Genomic DNA, 14782 nt, shown 5'->3' with positions numbered 1-14782 from the left:
GGCAACCAACCTGCGTTTCGCACCACACTCTCTCTCTAGAAGGTACCTGCCGTCGATTTGATGTTTGCAGGTCTGCTAATTGCAAAAGAACGATCACCATGCCGCGCAGCCAGCCGTCGTCATAAGGAGAGAAAGAAAGACCGGTTTGCGTTTCACAGCTGAGGTCGATTGGTTGCTGCTGGTCGGCAATCGTAGCAGTCCGCCGCAGTCCGGGCCGGGCAGGGCCTAGTAGGCCGTTGCGCCATCGATACTAGCTGACTGCGTTAGAGTATAATGCTAGGTCGGCGTTGCTAGGCTGCCACTAGGTAAATACGGTGGTCATATGGAAAATAGTGGAGCATTTTCGTAGGTATTTACCCTAGCAACCCTAGCGAAGTGCGACTAAGAAATGCGAAATTTTCACTTGCTGGATTGCTAGATCCCCCTGCGCGAACTTTCATTGAGGTGCGTTCGGAAATCGACATTGCACGTATTTACTTAAGCTAGTGTTGAACGTTGCGCATTTTGCTTCTGCCCTCTGCGGCGATTTTTCATAATTGAATATTGGTGTCGCGCAAATGCATCGGGGCACGTGTTTCGCGATGTCATACCATTGTCGGAGTGAGTGCCTGACTACAGTGTTACCCCATAAATTCGGCAATATGCCTAATCAGTAGACGTTTAAAATCTGCTGATTTTGGGAGCCTTTGACAATTCTCCTGTGAAAATGACAGTTCGGTGTTTGCGCCTTCGTTTGACAGTTGTAAACGGCGGCATACACGGACTTGTCAAATGAAAAGGCCCATAGGCCTTTTCAGTTGACAGGTCCGTGTATGCCACTGTTTACAACTTCCTAAGAAAGGCGCAAACGCTGAACTGTCATTTTCGTAGGAGAACTGTCAAAAGCCCCCAAAATCAGCTGATTTTAAACGTCTTCTGATTTTAGGCCTATGGGCCTTTTCATTTGACGCAAGCCTTTGTTCGACGGTTGTTAACTGTGGCATACACGGACCTGTCAACTGAAAAAGCCTATTTCCGAACGAAAGTGCTTAAATGTCACTGCGATGTTGCAAATGTAAAACAATCTATTGGAATGTATCAAATCCGAAAATCAAAACAAAACCAAAACTGGAGCTGCCAAATTTTAATGAACAGGGCGATGTAGGATGACCAGTTTGTCGAATTAAATGTTTCCCCCAGTAATCGTTGCCAAATTAGTAAGGTAATACGGTACCTTGGATCGACTTCTTTTCCTGATCTTGTTGAAAAGATCTCAGCGATAACTGCCGAAATCACATTTTGGAATTTAAATTAGCGTACATATTTTTTCAATCTTTGGAATCGAAATAATAAAAAAATGATGACAGCTGGGAGTGTATTTTTCAAACAAAGGTGCAATCTTTCACAAATAATACTAAATCAATTGATCAAACATAGTTTAGGTGTGGATCTATCAACCCGGATCAAACCCAGATAGCGGATACCCGAACGGAACCGGTATTTGAAGTGGTCTGATGGTTTGGCAAACAAATCAGGGTTGCTGTGAAAGCGTCACAGGAATCCACTCAAAGTAGGCTGCGTAGGCTGTGTACATCAAATGCAATTTTGTCATCAAAGCAAGCCATAGCGCGTGTTGATTTGTGATTGGCATATGCAACTGATAACTATTAATGTCCAAAGAAAACTTATTCCAGTCATTATTATTATTTACCCGGATAGGGAGGGCTTCTGTTCCGGTTCTTGAAGTGCTTTGTTGTTTTGCTAACCCTTGCTGTGAAAACGTCATAGATAAATAGAGGATGGCACACGAAGTAGGCTGCGCCGGCTTGTTTACGATGAATGCACAATTTACCCGACCAAAGCAAGCACGTCAGACAGTGCACGTGTTGACCGGTGGTAATGCACACCTCCATCAGCCGTTCCATAACAAAAACAACTGACTGACGAATCGTTATCTGAGCATTCCAATATTTGTGATATCCAGCGTTTGCAAAGATAAACCTGATGTACGATTGCCCGCGGCGCTGCTATCAATATATTGCCCATATCGGTTGGTAACACTGCCAAAAATTTAGGGTTCAATGTTACGGCGAGTGCACGATATGGAAGTTCAATACACTGACTGACTGGCGTCGTGCCGAAGAATGTGTCACCCTCTACATATATGAAACGGGCGATAAGATAGCACGGTCCCAATTTCGATAGGTTGCGCAGGAAATGACCAACATCTCTTATAGGAGTTTGTATGTACCCTTTCTCTCTCTGCTCAATATGCCCATATATGTCACACCGGAGCTAATCTCCGCCGCTGAGTACATTACCTTCTACGGCGCAAACTTATCAACGCCTACTTGATGAGTAACCAACAGCGTACTGACACTTGAGATAGCGTACAGCGAAACAAAAAGTGCTGATCATCGCTCGGGAGAAGCTTCATAATGATGATGAGAATATTGTTGGAATGGCGACATCGCACAACAACAGCAAAACAAACATTAACTGGAATTCGGAACAGGCGAATGATTTGCCAGATGTGATTTCCTTATCCCCTTTTTCTCGCTTTGATTCTGGTTTTGTGTCATGGGGTGATGATACTGATAGATCCCAACGACATCAACAACGCGCAACGGTGATTGCACGTCAGTCACTAACTAACCAAGGTATTTATCTGTGACCTCTAGACTAATGTGGTTGAAACTGGTTGACAGTGTTGCGTGAAATAGAATTAGGTATCGACTTGTTTGCTGTTGGTTGAGTGTAGGGCGGCTTATCAGTTTGATTCAGATTGTCCAGTTACAAGCTAATCCATATAGGCGCAACAAGTAGCATTTGGAACTTATCATCCTGAATTTGTCAGTCTGGCAACACTGATGTCTGATTACTTTCGAGCTCTTTCGAGATATGGTTGATGAAAGGTTGGGGTGAGACAAAACTCCACAACTGTAACAGTTCAAGCACAATTTGGTACTTCAAGTACTTGGTTCATAAGTAAAGCTGACAGAGTGAACTAGATTGTTGATATGAATAAAAAAAAATGTTTGCGAATATGCAGTGTTTACTTCTTTCGAACATGACATTTAACTAGTCGCATGTACTGCACTGTCAAAACAAGCCTTTCGTGTAATGCTGAAGAATCTAAAGAGACCCGCACAGCGTATTCGTTGACAGTACCGTCTACTCCCGTTGGTTTGACCTCATCTAATCTGAACACTTTTTAATTTGACCCCCTCTAATATGCACATCGTTCAAACTAAAAATAGTTCAAACGTCATTCTGCTCATCGAACGGAGTAAAACGGAACGCAGAATCAAAACAGCAAAAAAGGTTACCATCAGTGTGCTTCAGGGTTACTAGAAGTTCAAATTAAAAAATGAACCCCGTTGGTTTGCATGAGATCTCGTTCAAACCAACGAGGGTAGACGGTAGTTTAACAGAGAACACATGGAAAATCTGCCAAATTAAAGTTAACGCAGTAGCAACTATAGATAGTAGAGTAAACATAGATCCGCGGACACCACTGACTAAAATGTTTCAAGCGTGTAAGTAGTAATTTTCAAAAGTGCGACGATTGTATATGACGTCATGCGTTCCATTGATGTTGTCCAAATCGTGACGTCATGCTCGTTTGGATACAGATTTTGACAGTTCGTTTGGATACAACGGATTCATCTTAGCGGATCTATGTTTACTCTACTATCTATAGTAGCAACGTACGCTACGTGATCCAAGCTTAACTGGCAGTTTGTGGTTCCGAGAAGAAGTTGAAGATTCCTCCGGGTTCGGAAGTAACTTCAAGTAGATTCCAGAAGAAATCTGGGTAACCGTGCTAGAGGCAGTGCTGAAAAATTCATTTCGTCATATCTGAATTCAATCACCTACAGCTCATTTTAGAAGCTGAACCTGAGAATATGGTATATGAAAAACTTCCCGCATAGAAAAAAACAACTTGACATATTGTTCCTACCATATACTTGTTTTTTGCCATGTTGTTAACATATGTGTAAAAAGTGTCCTATTATCGAACATTAATAATGACCGTTATCAAAAATATATAGAACTCCTTTACAACCATTTCTCAAATTGTTGATGCATATCACATAGTTCATTTACAGTTGTTTGTGCTTCATAAGCAAGGTAGTTTTCAACTGTAAACACCAAGGAATAGTTACTCAACAATATCACATGGATTAACATTATGACATAAAGCTCAATTATAACTGATTATTGTTCGTATCGAAAGCGAAGCAAACATGATGTCACGCACACATTCTAGAAAATTATTGTTCAATGTTAACTGAATGATTTGTCATAATGTTGCACAAGCTTTGTGTGAGTATCGGCTTGAATATCGATAAGCTCGGGTGAGAACTTGAGTGGAATTGAAAAGAAAAAAACAAAACAGTTGAGTCGGGAGGAGATTTCGGCAAATAATTATTATTTGAACTAGACCGGTGAGTAGTGAGATTATTTTCTATGAATATTCTATAATAATGGTAATATATATTTCTACAGATAACCAATGTTCACGGATGTTTTCATGGTGTCGACGATTGCCAATCGGAACAATTGGAAACATCATTCCAACGGCCGCCAGCAGGATCGGTTTAGTCAAGTCATCCGTGGAGGATAAATCCGGCAAATGCTATTGCCGTTGATCGCACAGCTTATCAACGGTCAAATTAACAACCTTCCCTCAGCTCCTCCCGGAGAAAAGTTCTCCACGAGTACCGATCACGCTAGGAGCTCTCGCAACAGCACGGGGCGCTGACCGGAGATACTAGTAAGAAAATGCTGAAACACCACCTGGATTTCACCGACGGGTACAAACCGATGGATAACCAACTCAATAATGCATATGTCGCCACAGGATATGTGGTTTATGACTGCCGGAGGTTCCCTCGGAAACTTGATAGAGATGCAACGCCATCAATGTAAGTTTTGGTCAAAACTATTATAAAAAAATAGATTTTTCCAATAGGGTAGGAATCAATAAAACTGGGTGTACTACTGCAATTTTATTTGTTTTCTTATTTCGCTGTCAATAGAACAAATGAAAGAGAACCGTATTACATACTGTCATTGCAACTATAAACGAACAATATACCATAAGACCAGGCATCATGATGCCCATGTATGGTTCAACAATTTTACAACAATAAGTCTTGAAATGATCGCTGCAAAAAATGAACAATAAGTCAACACCTTGGCTTATTGTTTTGCGAAAATTTTGTTCGAGAAAAAAGCTGATTTTTTATTGTAACCTAACTTAACAGCCTATTCGTCATATTGTGAAACAGCCCATTACAATTTGCCAAGTGGTATACTACAATATACTAACGCTACCATTTGAAGTTAGGCTGGGTATCATGTCATATTGTTCGGGAATAGTAGCAAGTGGTTGCGGACAGCATATCAGATAGTATGCTTTTTGTTGCCAACTATGCGGGTTGTGCGGCTAGACTAATTCTGTAAGAAAGTCACGGAAAAACCGCTATTTTTCGAATATTTGATGTAAATGTCACGGACTACCTTTGAAAAATGCTAAATGATATTCACCGTGAATATCATTGGGATTTTTCGAAGGTAGTCCGTGACATTTACCTTAAATATTCGAAAAGTAGTGGTTTTTCCGTGACTTTCTTGCAGAACTGGTCTAGACACACAAGTTTTTCATATACCATATTCTCAGATTCAGCTTGTAAAATGAGCTGTAGGTGATTGAATTCAGACATGACGAAATGAGTTTTTCAACACTGGCTAGAGGAACAAGGAGAAAGGCACCTGGATCAAGCAGATATTTTCGGCAATCTGACGATTCCCATGAGATGCTGGGGCTAAATCTAGGAGTTAACGTTCCTACCGGGAATTCACAAGAATTTTCCTAGAAATTCCGTCAAGATGTATTTCTGGAACTCCTTTTGAGGTATCTTCAGGTTTTCTCACAAGATTCCTTTCGTAATTTTCACGGCATGTTTCTTAGTATTCCTGCTTGAGTTGCTTCCGGAAGATCATCCGGGTGTCCTCGCGGGGATTTTCTCAGAGTTCTTCTTGCGTTTTCTCCAACATTTTTTTTGTAGAATTTCTCCCAAGGTTTATCCTGGGATCGCCACAGGAACTTCCCTTAGGATTCTACCCATATGTTGTCGCGGGATTTCTCTTAGATTTTCTCACGGAACTCCACCTGAATGCTTTTCCGTGATTCTTTCTGATATTTCTTCAGGAATCCTCCCTGAGTTTCTACTGGGGATATTTCTAAGTTTTCTACTAGAGCTCCTCTCAGGATTTCTTCAGAAGCTTTTGCAGTGTTTCTTCCAGAGTCCCTCCTTCTGGAGTTGCTCCTGCTATTTCTTTAAGAAATTTTCCTGTGCTTTCTCCTAGAGTTTCACCCGGAGTTTTCACAGGAGTTTCTTGCAGGATATTTCGTGAAGATCCTCGCGGGATTTCTCTTTAAGTTTCATATAAGATTTCTCTTGGTGTTCCTCCCGCAAAACTCCCTTCCGATTTTACTCTCCGGATGTCTCTCACTCAGAGTTTTTCAGAATTTATCATGAACTATCTTCCAAGATTTTTCCGGGGTGTCGAAGTTTCTTTTGGATAATTGCTTAGCTTCGTGCAGGATATAGTGCTGATATTTCTGATCGAGTTCCTTTTAGAAGTTTCTCAGCCTTTCCCTCGTAAAGTTGTTTTCAGAAGTTGTTGCAGCGACCCTGCTGAGGTTTTTCCTAGAGATTTTTCAATGATTACTCGAAGAATTCTTCTCGAAATTTCTACCGGGAATTCCGGGTGTTACTTTAGCGATGGCTCTAATAATTGCTCCTGGTGTTCTTGCTGGGATTTTTTTTTTTCGGAGAATCTCCTTGTCGGAAATAATGCTGGTATGGGACACTTCGGGTTGAGCTATGTATTGGAGAAGTCCCAAGAGCAACTTCAAAAAAAAAAACGAGAAAAACTGGGACATCACGGAGATTGTAATCCTGGGACTGATCCCAGGAGCGTATATTAAAGGCATTCCTGGATGAAGTCTGAAAACTACTAAGAGAAATCTCGGAAAATTCGCTGCAACAAATCCTTGAGTTCATCCAGAAAGCTCGCAAAAATCCCGGAAGAAGCTGTTGGAAAGCCGTCCCGGCAAAACCACTAAAAGAGATCCATGATGGAACTTTTTTAGAATAAACTTTGGAAGGATTTTTGAAAGGAAGCCTGCGAGAAATTTTGAGACCATACTACCGGGAAAACCTCTGAAAGAAATCTCGAGATCCAATATAAGTTCTGAGAAGAACGCTAGAAAAATGTTTGGGAACTGTGAATCTTGTGTTACTCACTGGATCAATCCGTTCCCCACCATCCTAGCAAACTACAGTAAAATCACTTGGCATAATACAGAACCACACGTTGAAGGCAACTTGCACCTGATCTAACCTCACTTTGTCTGACAGTTCAACGAGCTTGTTTACAAGGTGTTAGAAATTTTACCGAGCGGCGAAAATTGAATTTACACTACTAGTACAAAACCAATCGTCTAATTACCGTTTTACTGAAATTGTATCGAAAAACAGTTTTGCCGGATCTCCGCCAGAGACTAAGTCCATGTAAACAAGCTCGCTGAACTGTCAGTGCACGGCTTCGTGACGTCATCTTGCAGTATCCTATGAGGCAGCTTCTGACAACCTCGTCGTCGTCATGGTGCTGACTGTCACTGATGCTTGCTAGGGGAAGGACACGCAAGGAGAATAACACTAAACTATATTCACACCCCACAGGTACAAATCTGGGAAAACCGCCTAAACGAAAGAGTAAAAAAACTGAAAAACCTCCGGGTACAATCTTGGGAGAAACTCTTTGAGATATTCAGAAAAAAAAACTCCGGCAAACCTCCATTAAAAGACTTCCTCGGTAATTTGAAGAAAGAACTTCCGATGAAATCGTGGAAAGAATTCTACAAACAAAAAACTGCGAAACAACACAAAGAAAGAATTTCGATAGAAATCCAAGGAGGAATCTCGTAATGAATTGCAGAAAGAATTCTGAATGAAATTTCGGAGAAATCCTCATAGGAATTTCCGGAACGAACTCTATATAAATATAGAGAGAACTCCAGAATTCCAAAAGGAATACTGCCAGAGTTTCGTGAGGAAACTTCCAGCTAAATCAGAAAGGAATTCAGCTAGGATGCTAGTAAAGCCGAGAAGTAATCTATAGATTCCACGAGTATACAGTGATAGACATTCGTTTAGCCGAGAACAAAAAAAGTGTCAGGAAACTCATACAAAAGATTTTATGATAAAACTTTTTTATCGTAGTAATAGTATATCAAGTACAGTTTTATAAAAATGTGATACATTAAACTTACATATACACTGAAACAAAACCGAGGGTAAAAACCCTTCAAATTTCATTTTTTGCCTAGACATTCGTTTAGCCGAGGTAAAGAAAAATTGGTTTTCAATAGATTTTTTGCAATTTCATGAGTATATTTCGAGAATATACTCCAAGGCATTTAGTTTATGACGTGTTAGCAAAATATTTGACCTTGAAAGTTTATTTATTTGTGAAATTCAGAGAAATATTATAAAAAAATGTCCCGATAAGGAGAAGCGACGATAAACAAATTTATTTAAGAAAACTGATTTCTGTAAACACTCAAACGTAAGCTAGATTAGCCGTTTTGAAAATACGGCACAGAATTATTGTCAGAAATATTCAAATTATTGCATAAAATGTCATGAAAAAAATAAGTGTATTGGTTTCTGGTTGGTTAAACTTTAAAATGGGATTGATAAAAGCTAAAATAAATAGTTCTGCATTGAAATAAATACGTGCCCTAATGCCTGTGGAGTATACCTGTTTGATACTACCATTACTAAATGAGTTAGAAGACTGCAAAGTAAAAAAACTGCAAGAAGTGTCAGATTTTGTGTACCCTGTTTATTCAAAAGCAGATGCTCATACAAAAATACAAGATTTGGTTAAATTATTGGCTTATTTCATTCAATCTGAAGCAATATATAATAAATGAGTCTTAGTTGTGAACCACATTCATTTTTAACATGATTTATTTGAAAAGAATGTCTAAATTATGAAACAAGTAGTTCATGCTAGAAATTTGAATACTTTCGGTGCCATTAGGTGCCATTTCTCGAAATATGAGCCGTCCAATATATATTATTTCAGCCAGAATACAGTCTAGAAGATATTGGGAGCTATTAGAAGACGTAATAGTAGTAAACGCTGTGATTTATGCAAGTGAAACCATCATATTTCATCAGAACAATACATACTTAAATACGTGAGTTTTTGATGGTTTGTGCTATTTTTTTCTGTTAAAAACGTTGTTTTTCGCAAAATTTCAACCTGCTTTGGTCATGAAACTTTCATTGGATTCTTTTGAAACACTTCCGATAAAAATAACTACATCAAGTCTCAATTGAGAAACATTTAAAATATTATGACATATTTATATGAGATGCATGCAAAATTAATATGGCAACACTTCCAAAAACGATCTAATTCATGATTTACAAGTCGATCTATAATGCAGATCACCATACAAAATGACTTTGTTGGATATTTTTCGAAATTTGATAGTTTTTTTATTATGGAATTCCAAAAATTTTACAATTCGGCTAAACGAATGTCTAGGCAAAAAATGACATTTGAAGGGTTTTTACCCTCGTTTTTGTTTCAGTATATATGTAAGTGTGATGTATAGCATTTTTATAAAACAGTACTAGTCATACTATCACTACGATAAAAAAGTTTTATCATAAAATCTTTTGTATGAGTTTCCTGGTACTTTTTGATTTTTTTAGCCTCGGCTAAACGAATATCTACACACTTAATTCAGATTGCCGGGATATCAGCATTTTTCCATTCTTCTGCCGAGATTTGCACAGCCGAGCGATCAGCAAACAACAATTTTGCCGGGATCTCAGCAATTTTGACAGTTAATTGCTGAGATTCGGCAAACGTTTTGCTGAGAGTCAGCTAACAAACGTCACTTTTTGCTGAGACATCAGCTAATAGCTTTGCTGAACACACGGCTGTGCGCGTTTTTGCCGAGCTCGCAAATCTGTTTTAAGTGTGATCACTGTATTCCTGGATGAATCCAGCCAATATTTCGAAATGTATTTACTCGAAATTTCGAGATTAATCCAATGGAGACTTAAAGAGTGGCCTAGCCAGAACTCCAGGACTGAAGATGGCAAGCATGTTGAAAGTGCGATCAATCTCACGATCACGACAGTGCTCAACACTTAATTGCCGATACCTGACCTATTTCGATTGCTCGTTCGATGATCTCGACCTGCAACGCCCGTAGCAATCGAGGTATCATGCGCCACGTAGCAGGCACAAGTGACGTTATCCATCCCGTCGTCCCGCCCGAACCAGGCAACAAAAACTACCGGTTCATCGGAACGATATACAATTCCAATTAGCACTGACGAACCGGCAGACAAGGTGGCGAGAGGTTAAAGAGCACCCGTGTGTCCGGGGCGTCATGACGAGAGCGCCGCTTGCGGAAAAAAAAATGGATCACGTAGGCACCGAAAGCCACTTTAAACCGTAAGTATAACGCTGACATGGCTCGTTGTCGTCATCGAGTTGTAGTAGGTAGTAGGCGCCAATCGAAGAAGCTTCGATTTTTCGGTGACGTGGAACCGTTGCGGTCACAAAGAAGGCGCTGACTTATCTGTTCTGGGGATTTTCACTACCTGACTGCTTTTTTCCATTATAATGATCGTATTTAGCCAACGTACACGTTGAGTTTCCAACCTACTGAGAACTAGCCAGAACGGAACGCTCGAGAACATTCCGCCATCATCAAGGTAGCAATTTCAGGCCAGACTTAGCAATCAAATGAGTAGCAATAAAGCGACGACGGACGGAGCTTTTTTTGTAATCGCTTTACGGGAAAACGATCTAGCAACAACAACGTTCTGTCTGTTGACGGACGATACGGAAATGAATCACACGCGATCGCAGTTGCCGGCTTTGATCGCCGCGATCGCACATGCCAACTGGATTAACTAGGAAGATCCTCGTCGTCGTCGTCGGATTTCTTCCGATCAAAGTTCTTCGACGGGTCAGCGGATTAAGGGCCCATAACCTTTGCACCGCCGATGTGATCAGAAGTGCAGCGTTCGAACTTGATCGTTAGAATCTGCATACGTGCGTACGTGATCTCCAGCATAGCTTAGCACCGACATGCTAGCAAACTAACGTAAAGCGACGATACACCGCACCGGGCGGTGATAATAACAACGCGCATCGGTAGCCCCCGAACTGAATCCGTTCCTCGTGCCGTGTCAGGCAGTTCCGCTCGCTCCTCTATGGACTCTATGGACGAACACGCTATTGAATTTCAATTAGTGGAATGGAAATTGCACCCCGGCAAAGCCGGAATCGATTTGCTTGCCTTTGGACGGAGTGTTTGCTGTTTGTCGACAAATAGGTAGTCGCATACGATGTATCGAATTGCTTAGGGTGCCTGTGTCGACGATGTTGGGAACTCTTCTAGTCATATTTTAGGCTTTTTTTTAATGTGTGCTTATTGGCTCAAAATCTGCGTTAAAACATTGAAAAAACTATAAACAGGTCTTGTCATTAGCCTTCCACGCCTCTTAAAGGTATAGTACAGACAAAGTTATACCGATAATCTCAAACAAAAATTGTCTGTGAGTTTTGTTAGCATCATTCAGCGGCGTTCAGAACATGTCAAAATGATTTAACACTATTGCCTCTCTCACGCTAAGATCAGTTTACCTTTTTTCCAAAAAGTGCACAACCGCAAATATGCGTAAATGATACTCAAATATAGGTAAACAAGACTCAAATATGGGTAATGTGTACCTAAATAAGAGTAATTGTAACCCAAATATAGGTAAATATTACCCATAAATGCGAATGTGCACTTTTCCAAAATATGAGTTTTATTTACCCATATTTGCGTAAAGTTTACGCAAATTTGAGTAAAATTTACCCATATTTTAGAAAAATAGGTAAACTTACCTTAGCGTGCTGGATGCATGATAGCACAGACAAACAGACGTAACACTCTTCAAAACGACTTGGTACATGCATCCAACGATCAATTCAAATTTCATTTGATTTGCGCGATTCTTCCACCAGAGACGCTAATGTTCGATCGCTTTGACGTTTTTCAGTGTACACCATGCTGAATGATGCAAACGAAAATTTCAGGCGATTTGTGTAGTAGTGTGCGTGTTAGACTAACGTCAAAACGAAATCCATCATGGCCGAAAGTATCTCGCGCGGTTCTACCAACAGGTGGCAGTGTGCTAATGGAAAAGATACCGGGCAAAAGTTTTTGATGAATTTCCTCTAAGAGTTACGTCTGTTTTTCTGTGATAGGAGACAAGAGATTTATCAATTTCTAAGATCTTCTCAGTGACAGATAAGAACGTATTCTTGGTGTTACTTAAAATCAATCATAGCTAAACAATAAAAACGTTATCTTTCCAAGTTGTACATAACCACCCTAATTTTCATTTCCAACACGACAGGACTGATAAAATGGATTTGATCAATCGTATACCAACTATGCTCATTTCACCGTCGTCGTATCGTGCTCCAATGGATGGAGAAAGAATATTACCCGTTGCAAGAAAATAGAGAGCGAAAAAGGTGCAAAATCGCTAATAGACCTCCGCTGGTATGTTTAATCGTTATGGTGTCTTCTACAATAAGTGCGCGAATTGGCCAAGGAATACTGCGCCGAAAACACCGAAATGATTTTTCTTACAGGCGGAGGTGTATGGGCGCTTGCGCGTACAAATTTTCGCGCAACGCATAATAAATACCTATATAAAGCAAACACTACTTCCCCGAGTTAGCAACACTGGATCGATAGAATCAAAATATGCCATGAAATCGGGGTTATCCGTGACGTGTAATAAGTATTACATTCGAAAAAAGAAGTAAAATTCATTGGATCCCGACAAAAATGTTCTTGAAACTTCAATAGAAATTCAAACTCTACCAAAGAACTTCGAACTATTTCAAAAATCCTATTCGAAATCAAGATTCAAAATAATTCAGAAAACCAGAAGTCAAAAAAAATTTCGCCATAAAAAAGTAAGGAAATTCTTTCAGAATACATGGAACCAGCAAGCATTTACAATAACATTCCTTTGCCATTATAATAAATTGTGCTTACGACAATGCACAATGTCCGAATCAGCGTTTGACCAGGAAAAAATCCCTATATCTGTTATCGTTAACTTTGTTAAAGTGGTTTGCATTTGTTTGCTGCATCTTTTCCGAACATTTTTGATTAGGGTGGTGCTCGTCTTAACTCAAATCTGGAATAGAACTTTTTAATTTTGAGTCATATACGATCAAACTCTTCAGCAAAGTTGTAGACAATGCTATTGCGAGCAACTTTGCCGAAGACACCTTTTATCTCCTAATTTGAACATAGTAGGACAATTTTAAGTTTTGACTTAAGGTGATCCCTCCAAAAACGGTATTCTCACAATAACTTTTTTATTTGATTTTGACGCATATTTGATCTGAACATTGCATGTTGCTAAGTCTTGTCATTCCCATGTTATAAGCAGTTTTGACTTAAAAATAACAATGGCTTGAAATGCTTATATCTCATGGAGTTGGTAAGATAAAATAGTTCTTTAGGCGGCATTTGGAAAATCTATATATATACACTCCCGTTCAAAAGTTTGGGGTCACCCCCTCAAAAACATGTCTTTTTTTTAGGCCCATATCTCCGCCAATTTGTGTCCGATTCGAAAACCCTAGGTTTCATTCAAAAGATAATAAGTCAAAGAAACTTTGAACATGATTTAAAAGAAACTTTTTCAAAAAATTGTGTATGTTAACTCAACCCAAAGTTGCCAAATTTTCTAAAAAATGAATATAAACTTACGGCAGTGTCGCTGAAAGATGGGTCGACCAAGTTTTAAGATGAGAGCGGTAATATGACCTATTTTCTATTAGCTTTCAACTGCTTTTTACAGAACTTAGCTAAAAAATCTAGAAAAAAAAGTTATTAAGTAAATTAATCCTCGATGTCATCGACCAAAAGTTTGGGGTCACCCCTTAAAATGCTGTATCGGCCAAAAGTTTGGGGTCACTATCGTAAAACATGGAAAAGTGATTTGTTGATATCTTTGTCATCTTTCATTCAATTTTAATTCTTCTTGGCTTATTTGAAACAAAATGAATGATACTTACTGCATAGACATTGAACCACACATATTTTTTGAAATTTACATACTAAAACTTAACGTAAAGTTGCTACATTTTTTGAAGCGTGGTAAAATGTGCTAACTTTACATAACATTTTTATATACAAAAATCGTTAAATACGTTAAGTCGAAGACATCAAACGTAAATTTAGTTAATTATCTTTGAAATGAGCCAAAAAAAATTTAAATTGAACTATAGATGACGAAGATATCACCAAATCACTTTTCCATGTTTTACGAAAGTGACCCCAAACTTTTGGCCGATACATCATATTGAGGGGTGACCCCAAACTTTTGGTCGATGACATCGAGGATTAATTTACTTAATAACTTTTTTTCTAGATTTTTTAACTAAGTTCTGTAAAAAGCAGTTGAAAGCTAATAGAAAATGGGTCATATTACCGCTCTCACCTTAAAATTTGGTCGACCAAACCTCCAGCGACACTGCCGTAAGTTTATATTCATTTTTTTAGAAAATTTGGCAACTTTGGATTAAGTTTACATACAAAAGTTTTTGAAAAAGTTTCTTTTAAATCATGTTCAAAGTTTCTTTGACTTATTATCTTTTGATGAAATCT

At 39.1% G+C, this 14782-nt stretch overlaps 1 protein-coding gene and 1 long non-coding RNA gene across 3 annotated transcripts in view; one reads left to right on the top strand and one right to left on the bottom strand.

Annotated features, from left to right (window-relative positions):
• The window catches only part of LOC109424773 (NADPH--cytochrome P450 reductase), a 109617-nt gene that overhangs the window by 85049 nt on the left and 9786 nt on the right, over positions 1 to 14782 (bottom strand). The window lies entirely within an intron of this gene.
• LOC134284845 (uncharacterized) lies at positions 864 to 4992 on the top strand. Its single transcript, XR_009995965.1, has 2 exons — positions 864 to 4430; positions 4492 to 4992. It is a non-coding gene; the product is annotated as an uncharacterized LOC134284845 (long non-coding RNA).

The sequence above is a fragment of the Aedes albopictus genome, chromosome 1 (genome assembly GCF_035046485.1).
Source record: "Aedes albopictus strain Foshan chromosome 1, AalbF5, whole genome shotgun sequence".
Classification (NCBI taxonomy): domain Eukaryota; kingdom Metazoa; phylum Arthropoda; class Insecta; order Diptera; family Culicidae; genus Aedes; species Aedes albopictus.
The sequence above is the reverse complement of the archived record's forward strand: the minus strand, read 5'-3'. Positions and strand labels throughout refer to the sequence as shown.